Below are 17332 nucleotides of genomic sequence, written 5' to 3'. Positions count from 1 at the left end.
ATGTACAGAATTCCTATATGGGAAGGACTCAGCTGAAATGAGAATGGGTATACCTTTGAATTCGTGCTGACATAATCCTTTTTAGAGGATCAGAAACACTCAATTAGTCCTAGTAAAGAATGTGGGTCTGATGAGATTCTAGGGAGGCTGAAGCTCTATCTCCCTCTCCCAGGGTGTGTCTCTGATCATTAAAAACCATCACCACCATCATCACTAACGTGTTCTCTGTAAGAGAAATTTTCACAGGATATAAGTGGAAAAAGTAAAAGTGGGAACATTCCCAAAGAGCTGAAAACATACTAGAAAACACAAGCTCCATGTACAGTTCAACAATCAATATATCTTTTAATGTTTAGTAATAGAGGGTGAGTATTTGTGAGTAGAAGAGCAATGTCAAGAAGCACCAATCAGGAGAAAAGATGCACTAACCAGAAACGATGATTCTGAAATGCTGCCCTTTCGGACTCGCTACATCAGAGTTGCTTTGGAGAATTTAAAAGGGCAGATTTTCTCATCCCATCCCAGACCTACTGACTAAAATCTCTGGCACTAGAGACTTCCATGCACATTCAGGTTTGAGAACCCTTGAATCAAAAGTCTCAAATCTCTGTCCTGTCTCCCTTTAATATTCAATAGTTCAAACCCATTAGACATTTCAGCAATACAACTGACTCTAATCTACACTTATCAAGCAGCCTGATGATTATAGTTTGGCTTCTCACGTAGATCAAAGGTTTCAGTTCTCCAGCGCTTACAAGCCCACTTCCGATTTTGACACTCTTCTCGGTTTGGACCTCCTCTCACTCTGCACTCCTTCCTGTAGTGAACTCACCTGTCACTTTGGCTTCAATTAGAAGCTTTTTTGTGACTGAAGACGCACGTGAACGCAGACTTCATTACTGAACACTAGACTCATGTAGTTCAAACTGCATACTGATACTTTTCTTTGGTGTTTCCACAGGAACCCCAAACTCTACATTTGCAAAACAAAACACGCTAGATCCGTTTATAAACATAAACGTCCTTCTGTAATCCCTGCTCACTATGTGAAATGAAGCTGACCAGTTGACCAAGTTGGAAATCTGAGAAAAATCTTTGACCACTGTCTTTCCTCACTTTGTAGGACAGTTAGTAAGACCTGCTGATTTTTTTTTTTCCCTCCCACACGGTTCTAAAGTAACTCATGTCTTTATCTCTAACTCTGGGCCATGGCTGTGGTCATTAATATTTCTCACCTGGTCCCCAGCCTCATGTCTTCATTCATGTTCCTTCCATTCATTCCATTCTCCATATCAAAACAAGAGGAACTTTTTATAATATAAATCTGATCGTGTCACTTCTCCACTACTCTCAGAATTAAGTGCAAACCTCTTAATAGAGTGCAAAATCCTTTATGATTTGGACACTCCTTTTCTCATCAGTATCACTTGACATTGACTCTATATGTTATTCAGTTGTTGTTGTCGTTCAGTCGCTAAGTTATGTCCAATTCTTTATGACCCCATGGACTGCAGTAGCCATACTTAGACTCTTGCAACTCTTCAATGATACTATTTTCTCTCTTGCCCCCAGACCGTTGCATATGCTGTTCCCTTTCCCTGGATCACCCTCCATCTCCCCTTACCGTGCAGAGTATAGGGGCTTGCATTTATTTACTGACACCCTTAAGAGGACTACTCCAGACAAATGGGACTATAAATGAATTCATTTAATTGGAGAGACATTAAACCTGTATCTCTTCTTTTAGCCTATTTTCCTAGGATGACATCTCAATGGTAGAAGAATTTAGGTAAGAAATTCCTGACACCTTCATTCTAATGTCTAATATATCAAAAAATCATTTTGTGATACTGTCAAATGACGTAGTTTTCTGGGTCTCACTTCCCCTGTCCCTGCCATTGTGTTACAGGATTTCCAAAGAGATCAAAGCTATGAGAATGATATATTTATTGAAAATACAGAAAATTCATGACATTAACTTTGTCAATCTCATTTTTTCTCCTACCCTCATCTCCCTACTAATTGGAACACCCCCTTTTGCTTCACTTCTTGTGAATACTGACTTGTATTCTCCCCTAGAATCAAGCTTAGACTCTATATTTTCCAGGATGGTTTTTTCCAAACCCTCAATGATGAGCTGAGGGTTCTAACTATGAGATCCTATAAAACCCTATGCTTTTACCCCTCTAAACTTAGTAACTCAATTGTCATTTTGATTTACTTTATTGCCTACTTCCTTAGACAGTGAGCTGATTCAGCTTTAACTATTTCTTTTTACTAAGGAAGATATTATTCGCATGCTGGGAAACAGAACTGGAAGGAAAGTGTTTATTTGGAAAACTGTTCTTAGAGTAGCAGTGTACTGGCTATCAATTTCCCACTGTTTCACATATTTTGATATAGTCTATGATATCTTCTCTTGTGTTGTTGGAAGAGGGTGTTTGCTATGACCAGTACATTCTCTTGGCAAAACTCTATTAGCCTTTGCCCTGCTTCATTCCGTACTCCAAGACCAAATTTGCCTGTTACTCCAGGTGTTTTTTGACTTCCTAGTTTTGCATTCCAGTCCCCTATAATGAAAAGGACATCTTTTGGGGGTGTGAGTTCTAAAAGGTCTTGTAGGTCTTCATAGAACTGTTCAATTTCAGCTTCTTCAGCATTCCTTGTTGAGGCATAGGCTTGGATTACCATAATATTGGATGGTTTGCCTTGGAAACGAACAGAGATCATTCTGTCGTTTTTGAGATTGCATCCAAATACTGCATTTCAGACTCTTTTGTTGACCATGATGGCTATTCCATTTCTTCTAAGGGATTCCTGCCCACAGTAGTATATATAATGGTCATCTGAGTTAAATTCACCCATTCCAGTCCATCTTAGTTTGCTGATTCCTAGAATGTTGACGTTCACTCTTGCCATCTCCTGTTGACCACTTCCAAATTGCAAAGAAATAGAGGAAAACAACAGAATGGGAAAGACTAGAGATCTTTTCAAGAAAATTAGAGATCCCATGGGAAAATGTGGGCTCAAAAAAGGACAGAACTGGTATGGACCTAACAGAAGCAGAAGATATTAAGAAGAGGTGGCAAGAATACACAGAAGAACTGTACAAAAAAGAGCTTCATGACCCAGATAATCATGATGGTGTGATCACTCACCTAGAGCCAGATATCCTGGAATGTGAAGTCAAAAGGACCTTAGAAAGCATCACTACAAACAAAGCTAGTGGAGGTGATGGAATTCCAGTAGAGCTATTTCAAATCCTGAAAGATGATGCTGTCAAAGTGCTGCACTCAATATTCCAGCAAATTTAGAAAACCCAGCAGTGGTCACAGGACTGGAAAAAGTCAGTTTTCATTCCAATCCCAAAGAAAGGCAATGCCAAAGAATGCTCAAACTACCGCACAATTACACTCATCTCACACGCTAGTAAAGTAATGCTCAAAATTCTCCAAGCCAGGCTTCAGCAATATATGAACCATGAACTCCCAGATGTTCAAGCTGGTTTTAGAAAAGGCAGAGGAACCAGAGATCAAATTGCCAACATTTGCTGGATTATTGAAAAGGCAAGAGAGTTCCAGAGAAACATCTATTTCTGCTTTATTGACTATGCCAAAGCCTTTGACTGTATGGATCACAATAAACTGTGGAAAATTCTGAAAGAGATGGGCATACAGACCACCTGACCTGCCTCTTGAGAAACCTATATGCAGGTCAGGAAGCAACAGTTAGAACTGGACATGGAACAACAGACTGGTTCCAACTAGGAAAAGGAGTGCGTCAAGTCTGTATATTGTCACTCTGCTTATTTAACTTCTATGCAGAGTACATCATGAGAAACGCTGGGCCTGAAGAAGCACAAGCTGGAATCAAGATTGCCGGGAGAAATATCAAGAACCTCAGATATGCAGATGACACCACCCTTATGGCAGAAAGTGAAGAGGAACTAAAAAGCCTCTTGATGAAAGTGAAAGAGGAGAGCGAAAAAGTTGGCTTAAAGCTCAACATTTAGAAAATGAAGATCATGGCATCTGGTTCCATCACTTCATAGGAAATAGGTGAGGAAACAGTGGAAACAGTGTCAGACTTTATTTTGGGGAGTTCCAAAATCACTGCAGATTGTGTTTGTAGCCATGAAATTAAAAGACGCTTACTCCTTAGAAGGAAAGTTATGAGCAAACTAGATAGTATATTCAAAAGCAGAAACATTACTTTGCCAACAAAGGTCCGTCTAGTCAAGGCTATGCTTTTTCCAGTGGTCATGTATGGATGGGAGAGTTGGACTGTGAAGAAAGCTGAGTGCTGAAGAATCAATGCTTTTGAACTGTGGTGTTGGAGAAGACTGTTGAGAGTCCCTTGGACTGCAAGGAGATCCAACCAGTCCATTCTAAAGGAGATCAGTCCTGGGTGTTCATTGGAAGAACTGATGTTAACGCTGAAACTCCAATACTTTGGTCACCTCATGCGAAGAGTTGACTCATTGGAAAAGACTCTGATGCTGGGAGGGATTGGGGGCAGGAGGAGAAGGGGATGACAGAGGATGAAATGGCTGGATGGCATCACCGACTCGATGGACATGAGTTTGAATGAACTCCGGGAGTTGGTGATGTGTCTACAGGGAGGTCTGACGTGCTGCGATCGTGGGGTCACAAAGAGTCAGACATGACTGAGCGAGTGAACTGAACTGATGATATCTTATTTAAATATCAATAACCTCCGATATGCAGATGACACCACCCTTATGGCAGAAAGAGAAGGGTAACTAAAGAGCCCCTTGATGAAAGTGAAAGAGGAGAGTGAAAAAGCTGGCTTAAAACTCAACATTCAAAAAACTAAGATCATGGCATCCGGTCCCATCACTTCATGACAAATAGCTGGGGAAATATTGGAAACAGTGACAGACTTCATTTTCTTGGGCTCCAAAATTCATGCAAAAGATGCTTTAAAAAATTCAGTGATGCACACATAATTTTTCTGAATTAACTGTGCCTCTGAAAAGGAACTGATTTTCCCAGGACCATTTTAGTAGCAGCTTGGTTAAGATCCAGTCCTAGCCTCCTAATTTCTAATGCAGATTTCAACGCATTTTGTACTTCAACCTCCCAATAAGTTATCTACATAAACAATCCATATATAACTAATGGCTAACTAAAATATGAGTAATTGACTATTTCTTTGTGGATGCAATTACATGTCTACTTTTTTTATTTTTTTTATTTTTTATTTTTTTATTTTTTAAATTTTAATATCTTTAATTCTTACATGCATTCCCAAACATGAACCCCCCTCCCACCTCCCTCCCCATAACATCTCTCTGGGTCATCCCCATGCACCAGCCCCAAGCATGCTGCATCCTGCGTCAGACATAGACTGGCGATTCAATTCTTACATGATAGTATACATGTTAGAATGTCATTCTCCCAAATCATCCCACCCTCTCCCTCTCCCTCTGAGTCCAAAGGTCCGTTATACACATCTGTGTTTCCTTCCCTGTCTTGCATACAGGGTCGTCATTGCCATCTTCCTAAATTCCATATATATGTGTTAGTATACTGTATTGGTGTTTTTCTTTCTGGCTTACTTCACTCTGTATAATTGGCTCCAGTTTCATCCATCTCATCAGAACTGATTCAAATGAATTCTTTTTATTTAAAAATCACTTATATTAAAATGAGAACTTAAAATATGGACTTCATTTTCCAAGTGTAGTTCTGGATATGATAGTTCAGTTACAGTATGCCTTGCAAGTTAGCCTTTGTCAAAGACTATGTTTCTGGTCTTCTTAGGGTTAAACGGGTTGTGGATGCCCACAGGAGAAAAAGGAGGCTGTGGTATTATCTCAGGTCTCTAGAGACTCCTGAGCTTCTGAGAGTAAATATCTCAGATGCTGGTGGTAGAGTGGTGAGAGAACCTGAAGAGACAAGGATTTCTCCTAGGGTAGGTTTCAGACCAGTTTATAGGGGTGTTCAGATTCTACTCACTGATACTAGGAGCTCTGCAGAGGAACCTCACTAGCTGTCATAGAGGGACAGGGAAGACTCGATGAGGCCCTGTCACCTTATTCTGTAACCTCAGCACTTTCCTTACCATATTGGGGCTCCTGTTTGTTTGAAATTAAATGTAATTAGAAATGCACATGGTCTTTTCCATCACTTAAAACTCTGCTAATGCAGCTTTTCAAAATGAAGAATATTTGCTAGCAGGCATGACTCAAGGATAGAATAATTTTTCGGGAATGCTTTTAGCATTATGTCCTTCACAAGAATGCATGCTGAATGTGACTGTGAAATTTAATTTTTTTAAATGAGGCTGGTAATGTGCTTATTTACCTTTCAATAATGAAATTGTCTGATCTTTCAACTAAAGTACTTCATAGATACTGAAATACCATGGAGGATAAGACGGACTGTTAGCCCTTAGAATTTGGTCCTCTTCTTTATGGGTTTGGGAGGATGTGTGTATATTTATGTTCTGTTTGCTCTGAAAATTTCCAGTAGAAGTTCTTGAGAATTGAACCTCTCCACCCAGAATATCAAGTTCCACTGTCCTCATTTCCAATGATGGTTTGCAATGCAAATCATCAGGTTGTTAACACTCAGTACCATAACCATGGTAACCAAATGAAGACAAGTTTGCTTTACTTCCTCAGTGAAGTCCTTTCCAGTCCTATATTCAGACTTGATGTCACTGCCAGCAGGTCAGAGGGCATTAAAGGGACAGCAAGAGGAGTCATAGAAATAAAAACGCAGCAGGAACCATTGTATCTATTCCCCACACACTCTTTTGAGTCCAGGACATCTTACTAATAGCTTCTTTTACTCACTAGTACTTTCTTGCTGCTTTCTTTCCTTAGAGGGGAGAGTAAAGAGAATCACTATGTATCTTTATCCCCACCTTGATCATGGATCTTGGCAAGCAGACTGTCCTGGCTTTCTATGACTATTTTTAAATAGGCACAAATAGAAACCTAGCTCACAGTCCTGTGGTCACAAAGACTAGTTAGTGTTAGAAGCTGTGATGCTCAAGGAGCCAGGAAAGCATCCAAAACCTCTCCAAACACTTTTTGAGAATGACTACAGCAAGTTAACTCCAAGGGCCACTTCTCTGCTGAGACTCCTTTCTTCTGGTATAGTAACTTTCATAATTTATTTGTTTCCAGCCTGTGGGGGAGGGGATATTAGTTCTCTGTTCTCATTTTCTCTCAGTAGGAATTAAAGGGCAGCTGTGGCATGTTCTGAAACTTTTTTTTTTTTTTTTTTTTACCTGCAGCTGTGTGACTGGGTAATTCCTGGGAAGAAAGACTATTAGCAATAAGGTAAGCAATCTAATTGGCATGGTTTCTGGCCTGGATGATTTCTGCATCCCAGGGACTTCCTGGGTGGCTGCCATTAACACACAAAGGTCTAAAACACAGGGGATGGGAATGCTCTAGGCTCAAAATGGTTACCTTATTCTCCTGTATCATGAATATTGTTTCAAGCATGTTCATAAGATGAGATACAGAAATTATATTTCCTTCCTTTTGTATCTGTTGTCTGCATCTTGGATCTTTTGTCATTTTTACTGATTCTTTTCTTCCTTACTATGGTGAAGGAAATTTAATACATTAGGATAAAGCCAAAACCCTTTGGCTTTTATCTAATCAGTGAATTCAGTGAATATGAAAACTGAGCCTAATGTGCTCGGGCCATGCAACCTTTTTTTGGTATGGGTGGAAACTGCTATAGAAGTGAAAACTTCTTTTGCAAGAGTAGAGAAAGTTGATTCAGGGATAGGCTTGCCAGACACCCTGTTATGCTTCAATTTTAAATAAATAGCAATTTGTTTTGGTATGAATATGTCCTAAATAATGCAGGATCCATTCTTAGGCTAAACATTATTTATTTTTAATCTGAAATTTAAATGTGACAAAACACCTTGTATATTTAGTTGCTAAGCCAGACTATTTGATTTAGGGATGAAAACTGAAGACTTATAAGGACAAGAAAAGAGTATTCATTTTTCTTACTACAAACCTTTTGCTCTAAAATTTCATTGAAAGATCACCTAATTATCATTTTCTTGCTATGTATACTATATTAGGAAATGATTTACTATGGGATTCAAACCTTAATAGGAACAAGGAACAGTCAAAAACAATCATAATGAGGCAGGTATTCTCACTATAATGAATTCTATCTGAGAATCTAATATGGTAACTCATTCTCCTTTTAGTTTTTATTTTTCTTGAATATTAGTAAGATTTATTACCTTTATATTTTTAGTCACTCATAGAGTTTCTGTTTCTGAACTGCCTGATTATTATACTGCTTCTACTTCCGTGTATATATCTTTTGATTTCTAATTGCATGCCATATGCTAATGTTATGAAAACTCTTAATGTCACATATACTGCAAGTATTTTTGCATTTGGTAAACATTTTGACATGTCTGCTATGTTTGATAGAGTAAACTTTAGATTTTTATCTGGTCAAACCCATCATGATTTCTCTTCATTGCCTTTGGTTTCATTTCTCTCTAGACTTTTACCACCTTAAGATTAGGAAAATGTTCACCAATAGTTTATTCTAGGACTCTTATTATTTCAGTTTTCACATTAAATCCTTAATGCTATTGAGATTTATTTTGATGACTTGTTTAGGACTGTATTTTTCTTTTGTTCATTGCTTTTTCATTAATATTTAATTTAGAAACAATTGTATATTGACATACAATTGTAGAAAATAATACAAAGGCTTCCTGCATTAATGCAGAATCTTTTTAACAATGAATACATAACTTATTTCTGCATGTGCACATTTTATCCAGGAAGATTTTGTCTTCCAAACATAGTCAATGGATACAAAGTTGTAATATCACGATCATTTCTTAAGTCCATTTATAATGAATAGGATCTGCTCCCTTTGCTCCATTCCCTGAGATTCTATGGTTATGATCACGGTGGGAAAGGAAGAATGATGATGATCTCTATGATATCAGAAGAGTAAAGAATACTGCTAGAATTTGCCTCAGTAAATAGTCTGGAAGGAAAGGGAATTTAGACACAGGAGCTGGCTTAAATCTTGATGTCTTCACTTATGTAATTAAGATCTTTACCATCATGATACTTTTCTAATGAAATATGAAATATGCAATAGGATGCAACTTTTATTGTATAACAATGTATTTTTAAATTTGAGATGTATGTACCTGAGGATCTTAAAGCAAACTGTGGGACTTGTCATTTTGCAAAGGTATTAAGAAAGGCAGTGCTTCCCTGATGGCTCATGGTGAAGTATCCGCCCGCCAAGGCAGGAGACATGGGTTTAATCCCTGGTCCAGGAAGATCCCACATACCGTGGAGCAACTAAGCCCATGTGCCACAACTATTGAGCCTGTGTCAATAGCCCGCAACTACAGAGCTCATGCACTGCAACTGCTGAAGCCCACATGCCCAAGAGCCCATACTCCATAAGAAAAGCCACCACAATAAGTCTGTGCACAGCCACTAGAGAGTAGCCTCCACTCACCACAACTAGAGAAAGCCCACGCAGCATTGAAGACACATCACAGCCAAAAATAGATAAAATTGTATACATATAAAAACAAGGTAGATGGAAGGAAAGTGTGATAGAGCCCAACTAAAACTACTCTTCAGAGAAATAAACATCTGCGTTGGTCAGAGATCTCCAGAGAAATGAAATGGAAGAGAGACAGAGAGATAGACAGATACACAGATACAGACATAGATACCTGTAGAGACAGAAATATCTGTGTCTGCATCTATCCATCTATCTACCAAGACATTTGTTATAAGGAATTGGCTCACACAATAATGGAACCTAAGAAGTGCCATAATCTATTGTCTGCCAGTTGGAGAGCCAGGAAAACCGGTGGTGAGATTCCAACCAGAGTCAGAAGCTTGTGATACAAGAGTGCCAATGGTGTCAATCCCAGCTCCCGAGCAGGAGTAGACTCATGTCCCAACTCAATCAATCGGGCAGAGAGAAAGAATTTTTTCTTTGCCTTTTCTATTCAGGCCCTCCACAGATTGACTGATACTCATCCACAGTGTGGAGAACAATCTGCATTTCTGTATCTACTGAGTCCATTGCTAATAGTCTCTTTTGGAAACACCTTCACAGACACACCTAGAAATAATAATTAGCTGAATATTTGGGCATCTTGTGTCCCAGTGAAGACAACACATAAACTTAATCATCATAGCATGGGATAAGACAACACAAAATTTCAGTAAGTTAACACTGAAGAACATCTGTTTAATTGTTGCAAAGGCACAAGGTAATTGCCCTTTGGTAAAATTTATGTTATTATTGTTTACATGTATTTTAAACCACTTGTCTGCAATGCTTGCCTACCCATTATCCCAGCTTCAAGAGCCAGAAGTAATATTTTCGCTTCAAAAAAGCCTTTTCTTATGCCCCTAAATGAACATTTTCCTCTTTTAATTTTTGTGAACAGCTGTATTGTACTTCTTTTAAAGTGCATTTTCTGCTTCATGATATTTAGTTAATAAATACTATATTTCTTATAGTATAAGTTCCTCAAAATTTCTTTGTACACAGTAGATAGCAAAATATTAAATTGAATTAGTAGATGTCATTATTGAATTTAACTTACAGTTCATTTATATCATGTGCCTGTATGAGCAACTGCTAGTGTATAGCACCTCACCTGAAATGATGGAGACTACAAAGATGAGTAAGTCACAATTCCCATGATTTTGAGCAAAGACAGAGTCCAGGGTCAGAAGTATTAATTCATTCAGTAAGTGGTTATTGCTCATTATCTATTATCCATGCTCTAGACTAAATATCATGGATACAAAAATGAGTAAGTCATGGTCTTTTTTTCCCAGAAGTCCATTTATCTGAGTGGGAAAGGCAGCAATGTAAATAAACTGCTTAAAAGAAGTATGAAGAGTGCTACAGTAAGGAGTTACACAGGTTGGTGTGAGTTTCAGAAGCAGGCTGGGTTGGGAGTGGAGAGCGATATGAGAAAAATTCTGCACAATAAGTTCTGCTCGAACTCAATGAGATGGTACCCATTAAAGAGAAGGGGCAGAAATGTAGAAGGATGTGCACCCAGTGGGACCAGAGACAAGGGCACCTTTGAGAACAGCAAGTAATTCTGTGCAACCAGAATATAATGCACGTGAAGGAACCTAGATTGCAATGGTGTTGTAATGGAAGCCCCAAGGCAGAGCATAGGTGCCCTACCTGCTCTCATTCTCCCTCCCTAGGATGAGGCAAAGCAAATGTTGAGAAGACAAGAATAGAAGTGATGAAAAAAGAGGGAATCACTGAGAAATGAAGACCTCTTTGAAGTTGAAAAGGGATTGGCACAGACAGAGCTAGCTGGAGGTGAATGATTTGATCCAACTTTACCAGCCTCAAAGTCTTTTCAGGTTTCTGGGAAGCTGTGTATATCATTCTGGAAATAATAATCTTTTTATTATTTTCCCCAACAAAAGAGGAAAACTCCAAGTCCAAGAGAACTGACTTTGGGTTCCAACTTGGGCACAACTGCCTTGTCTTTAAATCCAGCTTGCTCCTAAATGGCAGGAGTGAACACCCTTCGCATATTTCATGGTGGGAGGAAACCACCCACAGAACAAGTCATCCACAGACTGCTTGTTCCTCCCAACAGAGTGTTGACAGAACACTCTATTCCCCAGGCTCTGCCTCTACTTCACTGAATCATTTGAAATCTTTACAAGTGTTTGTGGGACTTTAATACTTGGATAGGGAGGAAGAGCAGAAGGGCATTCCTGGCTTGGGTTTGTTGTTTGAGTTTTTGAGTGGTCTTCCAAACTTATGAGTAATAGGAACAATGTTTTATTCTTCTCACTTTTATAGTTTTGATGAATATAGCTTTAAAATATTTTAAAAATGTGAGCTCCATTGGTCAAATATCAGTCTATGCAGAGGCTAGAAACTGAGTAATCAACTTAGGAAATTATCTCATCTCATCCAATTCTCTCATATTATGCAAGAAAAAGTTACATTCCAAGAAAACTTGAAACTACATGTCCAATATCATACACAAATTAACTATCTGTTGGTTAATTATAATTTTTATTTTCCTGGTGACGAATTAATATCTTTCATCTGCTTGTTAGCTGTTGGAAGGCTCATAAGAGAACATTTAAAAAAGGATCTACTCACATAATTTTGGTCAAAATGGCAGAAAGGGGCATCAAGCGATGACAGAAAATTCTGCTTCAAAATGGTGATGTTATATGTATGTATGCGTGTATATGTGTATTTTGAAGTAGGAAATGGCAGTTCACTCCAGTATTCTTGCCTGGACAACTCATGGACAGAGGAGCCTGGTGGGCTACAGTCCATAGGGTCACAAAATAGTCAGACATGACTGATCATGCACACACGTGCTCATATGTATGCACATGAATATACATATAAAACTTTATCACTTTTAAAATTCAGATCCATAATGCACTATTACCTGATCATGTATGCCTGTTTCTGATAAGTTGTTTAGCTGCTAAACCATTCTTAATGATTTCATAACCAGATTTTCTCTGATATTGTCAGTGCCTTGTTGGCAGTCATTCATTCATTCATTCAACAAACATACACTGAGTATCTTTTTCACATAATTTTGATTTGAGAGATAAGATCTCTGTCCTGAAGAAAAACTCAAGGTGGTTAAACTGATGTGCAAGCAGACTTATAAAACAATGTAAAGACTTTAACAGTATTTACACTATGGAATTAACAAGTAGCTATTAAGGCCACACTCTTATAGGGAGAGCATATAGATGGAGAGGATAAGAGGAAGATGAGGACTGAGGTAAAGCCCACTCAAAATTTAGAGGCTGGAAAGGAGAAAACCAGCGAAAGAGTTTGAAAAAAGCTTTGAGTGAGATAGGTAATTTGGGAAATTGTGGTTCTAAAAAACAAATGAAAAGATCGCTTCCGTTAAGAGGAAGGGGTCAACTGTACCAAGTGCTGCTGAAAATTCCAAAAGGATAAGAACCGATAGTTGACCATTATTAAGCTGATCGGAGTGCATTATAAAGAGAATGGGAGGTGTGGGTGGGGATCATTACCTGCGCTCCAAGCAAAACTACGAGTTTTGTTTCACTTCAGGTTGATAGCTGTGAAGGTCTGAGATATAAGGACTCCTTTGCCTGTCTGTCTGCCTTTCTTAGTTTTAGTGGCTTGATGTGAGATGTGAAAGGAACAGAGAAATCAAGGAAGACTCACAAGTTCTTGGCCTGAGCAACTACTTGAATAGTGGTACTATTTACTGAGATGAGCACTGTAATAGAGGCAGATATGTGGGAGGGTTATGTAGGAGTCAAAGAAAGAGTGAAGAATTCAGTGTGGTACATAATAAGTTAAAGACGCCTATAAGTTTGAGTGGCAGTTTAAGTGGCGATGTCAAGTAACTGGAATACCCCATTCTGAGTCTCAAGAATCTTATTCTGAACCTATGGACCTGAAATCTGCATTTGGGAATCACCACCAGTTTTCCCTCACAGCTCAGTGGTAAAGAATATGCCTGCCAATGCAGAAGACTCAGTTTTGATCCCTGAGTCAGGAAGATCTCATGAAGTAAAAAATGGCAACCCACTCCAGTATGCTCGCCTGGGAAATCCCATGCACAGAGGAGCCTGGCAGTCTGCAGCCCATGGGGTCACAAAAGAGTCGGACACCTCTTAGCAGCTAAACAACAAAGCTGATTGAGCAGCAAACTAGAGTAAAGAGAGAAAGGGTCAATGGAGAGTTATTTTAAGATGGGAACATTATAGCATGTTGTAAACTGAAGAGGATGATCCAATAATTGTACCCAGGCAAAGATGTGAGTTGAATAAAGGTGAGAGGGGATGCTTGAAATTGGAATTTTGATGTTTTTTTTGCAGTGATGAAGTATGAGAATCAAGTAGAGGAAAGTATTGTTGAAAGTGGGCATATTTTTTTAAAATTGAAGTATAGTTTATAATGTTGTGTTAGTTTCAGCTGTACAGAAAAGTAATTCAGTTACACATGCATATACATCTATTATTTTCAGATTTCTTTCCATTATAAATTATTACAAAACAGTGAGTATAGTTCCCTATGCTATACAGTAGGTTTTTTTTGGTTATGTATTTTATATATAGTAGAGTATGTATTTAATCCCAAACTCCTAATTTATCCCTCCCCTTCTTTCCTCTTTGGTAACCATCAGTTCAGTTCAGTTCACTTCAGTTACTCAGTCATGTCCAACTCTCTGCGACCCCATGAACCGCAGCACGCCAGGCCTCCCTGTCCATCACCAACTCCCAGAGTTCACTCAGACTCACGTCTATCGAGTCAGTGATGCCATCCAGCCGTCTCATCCTCTGTCGTCCCCCTCTCCTCCTGCCCTCAATCCCTCCCAGCATCAGAGTCTTTTCCAATGAGTCTAGTCTTCGCATGAGGTGGCCAAAGTACTGGAGTTTCAGCTTTAGCATCATTCCTTCCAAAGAAATCCCAGGGCTGATCTCCTTCAGAATGGACTGGTTGGATCTCCTTGCAGTCCAAGGGACTCTCAAGAGTCTTCTCCAACACCACAGTTCAAAAGCATCAATTCTTCGGTGCTCAGCCTTCTTCACAGTCCAACTCTCACATCCATACATGACTACTGGAAAAACCATAGCCTTGACTAGATGGACCTTAGTCAGAAAAGTAATTGTTTTATATATCTATGGGTCTGTTTCTGTTTTGTATAGCAATTCATTTGTATCTTTTTTTTAGATTTTGCATATAAGCGTCATCATACCATATTATTTGTCTTTGTCTGCCTTCCTTCACCTAGTATGATAATCTCTAGGTCCATCCAGGTTGCTGCAAATGACATGATTTCATTTTTATGGCTGAGTAGTATTCCATTGTATGTATACACCACATCTTCTTTATCCATTCATCTGTTGATAAACATTTAGGTTGCTTCCATGTCTTGGCTATTGTACATAGAGCTGCAGTGAACATTGGGGTGCATGTATCTTTTTGAATTATGGTTTTCTTCAGACATAAAAAGTGGGCCGATTATTGAACTGAGTGTTCAGATGTTGATGAGTCATCTAGATTGAAATGAAATCTTCCAGGAAGATGACGGAAACACCATCTTAAAATCTCAGTAAATGAGGGCAAATGTCCTAGATGTTTTCTTGTATTGTCTGATAGCATGCTCTTCAAAGGACAGAGGAATGATGATTACCTTTCTGAGAGCAAAAGGAGCTCTGGGGGCTTCCTTTTCAAACTTCTTATGAATGGCATTACAGCTGGAGAGGGGGCAAGTCTTCCTGGAGCCCATGGCTCTATGTAGACTTCTCTTAAATCCTGCTATTAGGGAAGGCATTACATATGGAGAATGGAGGAGAGCAAGGCAAGCTTGAGATCCTATGAATGCTTGAACAGAGGCTGTGGTAACAAGTATCCATAGAGAGACAGAGATCATGAGGTCCCTTGTGGAACCAGAGTACCTTGTGGCTGTTCTCTCACTATGAAGTCTTCTTCTTGACCACAGGGCTTATTCAGAAGTGGTGGCCAAGGCTAGAGCAACAGCCTGTAATTATAACAACCTTGAAATTAAATTCATAGTTAAAGGACTTTCTGAACTCTGATATGAGCCTCTAACTAATCTCAGGGAAGTCTTCATACTCATGGTCATATAATTATGTTATCCTCATACTCGTCAAATACATCTTCTTCTCAACCATACAAACTAAGTAGTCTCAAGATGACATGCCTTATCTACAAACTAAGGGTGTCAAATTTATATCCTATGAGAAAAACTACTGCATTGATTGGTGATTCATCTTCTTGACAGTTCTTGCCAAAACAATGAGAGGCAACATAGAAAAGAGAAGAAAAAAGAAAAAAAAAACTGACCAATATGGAAAATGATTATTCTGTATACATTCTTCATTAAATTTTCCCAACAACCCTATAAAGTCATTATTTCACACTCATTACAAAGGTGAGGAAATAGATTATTGGAGGAATTTGAAAATTTCCCCAAGGAAATGTCAGAAAAGTAGCAGAGCTGATTAAAATCTGGAGTTATCTGACCTGAAGCACTTGCTCTTTTAACCGCATAGAACGTGAACTGAGAATGCTGGCAACACCAAGTGCATGTTCCTTTCCCAAATAACCAAGCAACAGGTAATGCTTAAAAGATTATTTGCTCTGGGTAAAGTGCTGTGCTGGGAACTCTGAGGAATAGAGAGATTATATAAAAAAAAAAAAAAAGAAAAGAAAGCGCAGTCCTTATTCCCCAGTATGAACAACCAGTTTGACAAGGCAAGATAGTTCCATAGAGGTGCACAAGTTAAGTAACTTCAGAGAATAAGAATGTAATCATTACTGCTGCTCTGAGGATCAGATTATCTTATTTCACTGTGTGCTGAAGGCTTCACAGTGAAAACAGCCTGCATGGTTACATTTGCTCAAGTGAAAGAAAATGTGATGTAAAACAACTGTATTAGTAACAAAGCCAATTTTTTCTCATTTTAACCATTAAAAAATTTTTGAAACCCTGATAACATTTCAGCACTTTTTTTTGGTCTCTTCAATTTTGTTTTTTGTTTTGTTTTGTTTTGTTTTGTTTTGCTTTGTTCTTGCAAAATAGACTTCTTGATGCATATATAGCATCCTCTTGTTTGCATGTCGTTTTGTTGTTGTTGTTGTTAAATTTGATAATATTAGGAATTTCCTGTGTTATATACATACAGATTAATGACATAGTAATCAGAATATAAAGCTTCCCTGTGGTTCAGCAGTAAAGAATCTTCCTGCCAATGCAGGAGACATAGGTTTGATCACTGGGTCAGGAAGACGACCTGGAGAAGGAAATAATAGCCCACTCCAGTATTCTTGGGGCTTCCCATGTAGCTCAGTTGGTAAAGAATCTGCCTGCAATGCAGGAGACCCGGATTCAATCCCTGGATTGGGAAGAACCCCTGGAGAAGGAAATGGCAACCCACCCCAGTATTCTTGCCTGGAGAATCCCACGGACAGAGGAACCTGGCAGGCTACAGTCCATAGGGTCACAAGAGTCGGACATGTCTTAACGACTAAACCAATATTCTTACCTGGGAAATCCCATGGAGAGAGGAGCCTGGCAAGTTGCCCACCAAGGGGTCACAGAAGAGTGAGAGGACCTAGAAACTAAACAACAACAGTGATCAGAACACAAGGGATCTGAAAAGAGAGAAGGATCTCTCAAGCACAAAAGACAAAACAATTTGGAATGAGAATTCACTTTGGGTAAGTCAGAATTGGAAAGACCTAGGTTTCAAGTGGTCCTGGGGACACAGGGTTAACTAGGGGAGTCAGCA

General features: G+C 38.9%; 1 protein-coding gene across 2 annotated transcripts in view; it reads left to right on the top strand.

The window, feature by feature from the left end:
- ITPRID1 (ITPR interacting domain containing 1) overlaps positions 1–17332 on the top strand; it is a 134699-nt gene that overhangs the window by 13743 nt on the left and 103624 nt on the right. The window contains exon 2 of one of the 2 annotated variants that reach the window (XM_004008240.6): positions 7270–7315. The gene's annotated coding sequence lies outside the window, so the exon portion shown is untranslated. Of the gene's footprint in view, positions 1–7043; positions 7316–17332 lie in introns of those variants that run through there. The other variant, XM_027968636.3, reaches the window with a different exon arrangement.

The sequence above is a fragment of the Ovis aries genome, chromosome 4, assembly GCF_016772045.2.
Source record: "Ovis aries strain OAR_USU_Benz2616 breed Rambouillet chromosome 4, ARS-UI_Ramb_v3.0, whole genome shotgun sequence".
Lineage (NCBI taxonomy): Eukaryota > Metazoa > Chordata > Mammalia > Artiodactyla > Bovidae > Ovis > Ovis aries.
The sequence above is the reverse complement of the archived record's forward strand: the minus strand, read 5'-3'. Positions and strand labels throughout refer to the sequence as shown.